Below are 7,500 nucleotides of genomic sequence, written 5' to 3' on the forward strand. Positions count from 1 at the left end.
TGCGGAAGGATGGGCGGGTGGGGCCGGGCGTGTGGGTTCCCGACTTATCGGTGAACCATTTGCTACTGCGGGGCCAAAGCAAAAGGGAAAGCATAAGGGCGCAGGCTGCCCTCTGCGGGACAGGTCCGGCCCTGACGCCGGTTTACGATTTCTCCGGTAAAGCACCTGTCGGGTGGCGACCGGAGGGTCTTTGCAGGGCCTGGATCTCCGAGCCCGTGGGACAGGCGGGAAAGGGTGGCGGCAGCCGGTTGAAGTCCCGACCCTGGGCAGCCTCCCGGTCCTACCTCCATAACTTCGGCGAGGAGGGTCCGATCCCCGCGCGGTCGACGGCAGGCGGTAGGGCTCGGAGGGGCGCGGCCTGGTCCGCGAGTGCCCCGGCGCCGCCCCTCTGCCCGTCCGAGGGACAGTAGGAAATGGCCATACCGCTTTCCGGCCGATTGCCGCCGGACGTCCGGCCGCATTCGCTCGGTCTGCGCGGCCGGCGGTAGCCGGGGGCGAGGGGCATCGGGCGGTGGCGGAACCAGGCCGGCCCGACCGCTGGGGGCCGCCCGGGCGACGTTTGAATCTGTCGGGTCGGACCGCCGAATCCCGCGGGATTTCGGGATCGAATCTGCGGGTGGAATCGGCACCTCGTCCCGCTGTCCGGTTCCCCCCCCCGGTCGACTGCAACGGGTTTCCGAGGCCCGTCGGTCAGGCGCGGTTCGCTCCGCAATCCGCCGGCCGATCGGCACCGGGCGGGGCTCTACGGAAAGAGGGGACCCTCCCGCGTCGAGTGCCGGCGCACCGACCCCGCAGGCTGACCGGGAAGGTGAAGACTCACCCCGCTGAATGCCCGGCCCCGGGTACCCTCCGGCTCCGGGGCCATAACTTCGGGGAGGGAGGTCCGATCCCCGCGCGGTCGACGGCAGGCGGTAGGGCTCGGAGGGGCGCGGCCTGGTCCGCGAGTGCCCCGGCGCCGCCCCTCTGCCCGTCCGAGGGACAGTAGGAAATGGCCATACCGCTTTCCGGCCGATTGCCGCCGGACGTCCGGCCGCATTCGCTCGGTCTGCGCGGCCGGCGGTAGCCGGGGGCGAGGGGCATCGGGCGGTGGCGGAACCAGGCCGGCCCGACCGCTGGGGGCCGCCCGGGCGACGTTTGAATCTGTCGGGTCGGACCGCCGAATCCCGCGGGATTTCGGGATCGAATCTGCGGGTGGAATCGGCACCTCGTCCCGCTGTCCGGTTCCCCCCCGGTCGACTGCAACGGGTTTCCGAGGCCCGTCGGTCAGGCGCGGTTCGCTCCGCAATCCGCCGGCCGATCGGCACCGGGCGGGGCTCTACGGAAAGAGGGGACCCTCCGGCGTCGAGTGCCGGCGCACCGACCCCGCAGGCTGACCGGGAAGGTGAAGACTCACCCCGCTGAATGCCCGGCCCCGGGCACCCTCCGGCGCCGGGGCCATAACTTCGGGGAGGGAGGTCCGAGCTCCGCGCGGTCGACGGCAGGTGAAAGGGGCCGGTGCGCCGCGGAAGGCGACAGCAGTCCCGTCAGGCTGCACCTCTGCTCGGGCGAACGGCGTCAGGAAAAGGGGAGAGCACTTCCCCACCGATAGCTCCGGAACGCCCGGACCCATTGGCCCGCGGCACCGGTGGCTGCTAGAGGGCCTCCGGCGCCGTCAGCCGGGGTACGTCCCAGGCCGGCCGGACGGCGGGCAGCCGGAGGCAACGGCCTGGAACGGAGCCAGACTTGAGTCGTTCCGTGTGCCGTGGGCAAAAAGGCAGGGCTGCGGGTCAGCGCAGTTTGGCAAACCTAGCCGCAAGTGCGGGAAGGGCGGAGGAGCACACGGACGCCGCCTTCCCAAACTGAGCCCAAAGTGCCCAGGCATGCCCCCTTGATCTCGCCTAATCAGTGAGCCCAAAATAATTTCAGAGTGTGGAAACCTTATCCAAAAAGGTCGAAAAGAACGGCCAGAGATCAAGTCCGAAAGGGGAAATCAGTAACAAGCAAGCAGAGTAATCATTAACCAAAAAGCGCAAAATTATGTTAAAAGTGTGAAATCATTAACCAAAAACTCGAAAATAATGTCCAGAGACCAAGTCCGAAAGGGCAAATGGTTAACCAGTAAGCAGAGTAATCATTAACCAAAAATCGCAAAAGTAAGTAAAAAGTATGAAATCATTAACCAAAAATCGCAAAAGTAAGTAAAAAGTGTGAAATCATTAACCAAAAACTCGAAAATAATGTGCAGAGACTAAGTCCGAAAGGGCAAATGGTTAACCAGTAAGCAGAGTCATCATTAACCAAAAATCGCAAAAGTAAGTAAAAAGTGTGAAATCATTAACCAAAAATCGCAAAAGTAAGTAAAAAGTGTGAAATCATTAACCAAAAACTCGAAAATAATCTCCAGAGACTAAGTCCGAAAGGGCAAATGGTTAACCAGTAAGCAGAGTAATCATTAACCAAAAATCGCAAAAGTAAGTAAAAAGTGTGAAATCATTAACCAAAAACTCGAAAATAATGTCCAGAGACCAAGTCCGAAAGGGCAAATGGTTAACCAGTAAGCAGAGTAATCATTAACCAAAAATCGCAAAAGTAAGTAAAAAGTGTGAAATCATTAACCAAAAATCGCAAAAGTAAGTAAAAAGTGTGAAATCATTAACCAAAAACTCGAAAATAATCTCCAGAGACTAAGTCCGAAAGGGCAAATGGTTAACCAGTAAGCAGAGTAATCATTAACCAAAAATCGCAAAAGTAAGTAAAAAGTGTGAAATCATTAACCAAAAATCGCAAAAGTAAGTAAAAAGTGTGAAATCATTAACCAAAAAGTCGAAAATAATCTCCAGAGACTAAGTCCAAAAGGGCAAATGGTTAACCAGTAAGCAGAGTAATCATTAACCAAAAATCGCAAAAGTAAGTAAAAAGTGTGAAATCATTAACCAAAAACTCGAAAATAATCTCCAGAGACTAAGTCCGAAAGGGCAAATGGTTAACCAGTAAGCAGAGTAATCATTAACCAAAAGGCGCAAAAGTAAGTAAAAAGTATGAAATCAGTAACCAAAAAGCGCAAAAATATGTTAAAAGTGTGAAATCATTAACCAAAAAGTCGAAAATAATCTCCAGAGACTAAGTCCGAAAGGGCAAATGGTTAACCAGTAAGCAGAGTAATCATTAACCAAAAATCGCAAAAATATGTTAAAAGTGTGAAATCATTAACCAAAAACTCGAAAATAATGTGCAGAGACTAAGTCCGAAAGGGCAAATGGTTAACCAGTAAGCAGAGTAATCATTAACCAAAAAGGGCAAAAGTAAGTAAAAAGTATGAAATCATTAACCAAAAAGCACAAAATTAAGTTAAAAGTGTGAAATCATTAACCAAAAAGTCGAAAATAATGTCCAGAGACCAAGTCCGAAAGGGCAAATGGTTAACCAGTAAGCAGAGTAATCATTAACCAAAAATCGCAAAAGTAAGTAAAAAGTATGAAATCATTAACCAAAAAGGGCAAAAGTAAGTAAAAAGTATGAAATCATTAACCAAAAATCGCAAAAGTAAGTAAAAAGTATGAAATCATTAACCAAAAATCGCAAAAGTAAGTAAAAAGTATGAAATCATTAACCAAAAAGCACAAAATTAAGTTAAAAGTGTGAAATCATTAACCAAAATGTCGAAAACAATGTCCAGAGACTAAGTCCGAAAGGGCAAATGGTTAACCAGTAAGCAGAGTAATCATTAACCAAAAATCGCAAAAGTAAGTAAAAAGTGTGAAATCATTAACCAAAAACCCGAAAATAATGTCCAGAGACTAAGTCCGAAAGGGCAAATGGTTAACCAGTAAGCAGAGTAATCATTAACCAAAAATCGCAAAAGTAAGTAAAAAGTGTGAAATCATTAACCAAAAACTCGAAAATAATGTCCAGAGACTAAGTCCGAAAGGGCAAATGGTTAACCAGTAAGCAGAGTAATCATTAACCAAAAGGCGCAAAAGTAAGTAAAAAGTATGAAATCAGTAACCAAAAAGCGCAAAAATATGTTAAAAGTGTGAAATCATTAACCAAAAACTCGAAAATAATGTGCAGAGACTAAGTCCGAAAGGGCAAATAATTAACCAGTAAGCAGAGTAATCATTAACCAAAAAGCGCAAAAATATGTTAAAAGTGTGAAATCATTAACCAAAAACTCGAAAATAATGTCCAGAGACTAAGTTCGAAAGGGCAAATGGTTAACCAGTAAGCAGAGTAATCATTAACCAAAAATCGCAAAAGTAAGTAAAAAGTGTGAAATCTGTAACCAAAAAGCACAAAATTAAGTTAAAAGTGTGAAATCATTAACCAAAAAGTCGAAAATAATCTCCAGAGACTAAGTCCGAAAGGGCAAATGGTTAACCAGTAAGCAGAGTAATCATTAACCAAAAAGCGCAAAAATATGTTAAAAGTGTGAAATCATTAACCAAAAACTCGAAAATAATGTGCAGAGACTAAGTCCGAAAGGGCAAATAATTAACCAGTAAGCAGAGTAATCATTAACCAAAAAGCGCAAAAATATGTAAAAAGTGTGAAATCAGTAACCAAAAAGCGCAAAAGTAAGTAAAAAGTGTGAAATCATTAACCAAAAACTCGAAAATAATCTCCAGAGACTAAGTCCGAAAGGGCAAATGGTTAACCAGTAAGCAGAGTAATCATTAACCAAAAAGCGCAAAAATATGTTAAAAGTGTGAAATCATTAACCAAAAACTCGAAAATAATGTGCAGAGACTAAGTCCGAAAGGGCAAATAATTAACCAGTAAGCAGAGTAATCATTAACCAAAAAGCGCAAAAATATGTAAAAAGTGTGAAATCAGTAACCAAAAAGCGCAAAAGTAAGTAAAAAGTGTGAAATCATTAACCAAAAAGTCGAAAATAATCTCCAGAGACTAAGTCCGAAAGGGCAAATGGTTAACCAGTAAGCAGAGTAATCATTAACCAAAAAGCGCAAAAATATGTTAAAAGTGTGAAATCATTAACCAAAAACTCGAAAATAATGTCCAGAGACTAAGTCCGAAAGGGCAAATGGTTAACCAGTAAGCAGAGTAATCATTAACCAAAAATCGCAAAAGTAAGTAAAAAGTGTGAAATCATTAACCAAAAAGCACAAAATTAAGTTAAAAGTGTGAAATCATTAACCAAAAAGTCGAAAATAATCTCCAGAGACTAAGTCCGAAAGGGCAAATGGTTAACCAGTAAGCAGAGTAATCATTAACCAAAAAGCGCAAAAATATGTTAAAAGTGTGAAATCATTAACCAAAAATCGCAAAAGTAAGTAAAAAGTGTGAAATCATTAACCAAAAAGTCGAAAATAATGTCCAGAGACTAAGTCCGAAAGGGCAAATGGTTAACCAGTAAGCAGAGTAATCATTAACCAAAAAGCGCAAAAATATGTTAAAAGTGTGAAATCATTAACCAAAAACTCGAAAATAATGTCCAGAGACTAAGTCCGAAAGGGCAAATGGTTAACCAGTAAGCAGAGTAATCATTAACCAAAAAGGGCAAAAGTAAGTAAAAAGTATGAAATCATTAACCAAAAAGTCGAAAATAATGCCCAGAGACTAAGTCCGAAAGGGCAAATGGTTAACCAGAAAATCCGTCGAATAATGTCCAGAGACTAAGTCCGAAAGGGCAAATGGTTAACCAGTGGAAGGGCGATCAAGCGGAAAAATTTGCCCCGGTTACCCGGGATGGAGTTCCAGAGGTCCGGCCAGAGTTGTCAAATTCGTCCCGCTGATCGGACGCTTGTCATTCGGGTGGCTGGGGGTTGGCGGGGTATCTGCACAGTAGTAGGAGGTGGCAAGTCGGGACTTGGACGTTTATTCCAAGAGTCCACCCGAGCCTCCAGGTCTGCAGAGACCGACCCTAGCTGCCGCCCAACCGACTTTTAAGCCTTTTTCGGATGGGGATTTTTTCCCATTTTCGTCCATTTTTCGGGTTTTCTGTCGGGCTTAATAGGCGGCAGCCTGACCCCCGGCCGAGGCGGGGGGCGCACTCTCCCTTGCGTAAGGGTCCGGATTTGCCCCGGAAAGTGCCCCCGACGGCCTCCCGACCCGGGTGCCTGCAGGGCGGGGGAAAGGGTAGTCCCAGCCGCAGGAAATCATTAACCAAAAGACTTAGCCGTCGGGGCAGAGGCTAAGACCCGGGCTGGTGAAATCATTAACCAAAAGGAATGCACCCTTTTCCGAAAGTGCAGGCCGAAATAAGGCGAGCCTTGGGCCGGGAAGGCCAAAACCCCCAACTCATGGAAGTGTATGGGGTCGGACTCGGCGACTTTCCCGGGCCCCGAGTTGACCTTTCCCCACGGGGGCGGTCAAGTTGCTCCCGCCAAGAGGGCACGTTGCATTTGCTGCCGCTCTAGTCCCCGGGCTAGTTAATCAGTTGCCGTCGGAAGTCCCGATGCCGAAATGAAAAATGGCCGTTGCGGCGATTTGGCGCCTCATTTTCGGAAGGACTACCGGCAGGCAACCCGCCGAATTGACACTTGCGATTCGGGTGGCTGGGGGTTGGCGGGGTACCCGGAGATTTTCGGGAACTCGATTTTCAGAACTTTTGCTGGCAGCGGTTGCACTTGCAAAGTGGCCGAAGAAGTGCTCCCTCAAGGAAGGACCTTCTTTTGAAATAAAAGACCTTCCGAAGAGTGCCTGGAAGTCATTTATGAGCATTTAAGGGTAAATCTGGCGGACTTTCCATGCTCTGTTGCCGGCTCTGAAATATCGCACAGTTGGGTCTAGGCCGGTAGACTGGCTGTGAAAACAGACAAAGTGTTTTGGCGAGCGAGAGAAAACAAGGCCTTGGAACAGATTGGGGGGTGCGGAGGCACACCACACCCACAGGAAAAGAATTAATAAAAAAAAAACCAAAGTCTATGACATGTCTGTTGGTACAGTGAGAAAAGCAAAGAAGGGAGGCTGCGATGGCAGAGCAAAGCCGACCTTCATACAGATATACATGTCAAAGAAAGAAACTATGCCCGCAAAAGACTTGGTGCGAAATAACAAGGCTCCTTGTGAACGGTTATCTTTGTCTGTCAGGCGCAGATTGTGGCGGCGTCGCCTGGTTTCCTTGGGTTGCACTACATGTATGTCCTAGTCTCAAACGAAAAGTGCGTGCCCAGAATTTTGTCCAAGTTAGGCGACGCACGCCGGCTGGCATCACCTCTCCGTGCGAGCGCCGAAAGCTTTGGTCGACCTGTTTGGCTACGCTGGTCGCGGTTGCTCCTTACAGTGATGGGGACGGAAAACCGATGCGAGTTGACCAGGCGACGTCAACCAAGTTGCATGCTTTCTCCCCCCCCCCCCGCCGCCGCCAACCCCACACTGTGTGAAAGGAAAAAAAAGTGCGTGCCCAGGTCACTCGATCGATACGGCGAGGACTGTCCGACGTTGGAGGGCCCAGGCGGGCTAGCATTTATTTGCTGGTGTTTCAGGCTCAGCGGTTACCTCCCGTTTCTGTCCCTTGTGTCAGACGGACATTCCTCTCGAGAGTTTGGCCACTTGGTCGGC

Source organism: Heterodontus francisci, unplaced genomic scaffold (assembly GCF_036365525.1).
Source record: "Heterodontus francisci isolate sHetFra1 unplaced genomic scaffold, sHetFra1.hap1 HAP1_SCAFFOLD_970, whole genome shotgun sequence".
Taxonomy (NCBI): Eukaryota; Metazoa; Chordata; class Chondrichthyes; order Heterodontiformes; family Heterodontidae; genus Heterodontus; species Heterodontus francisci.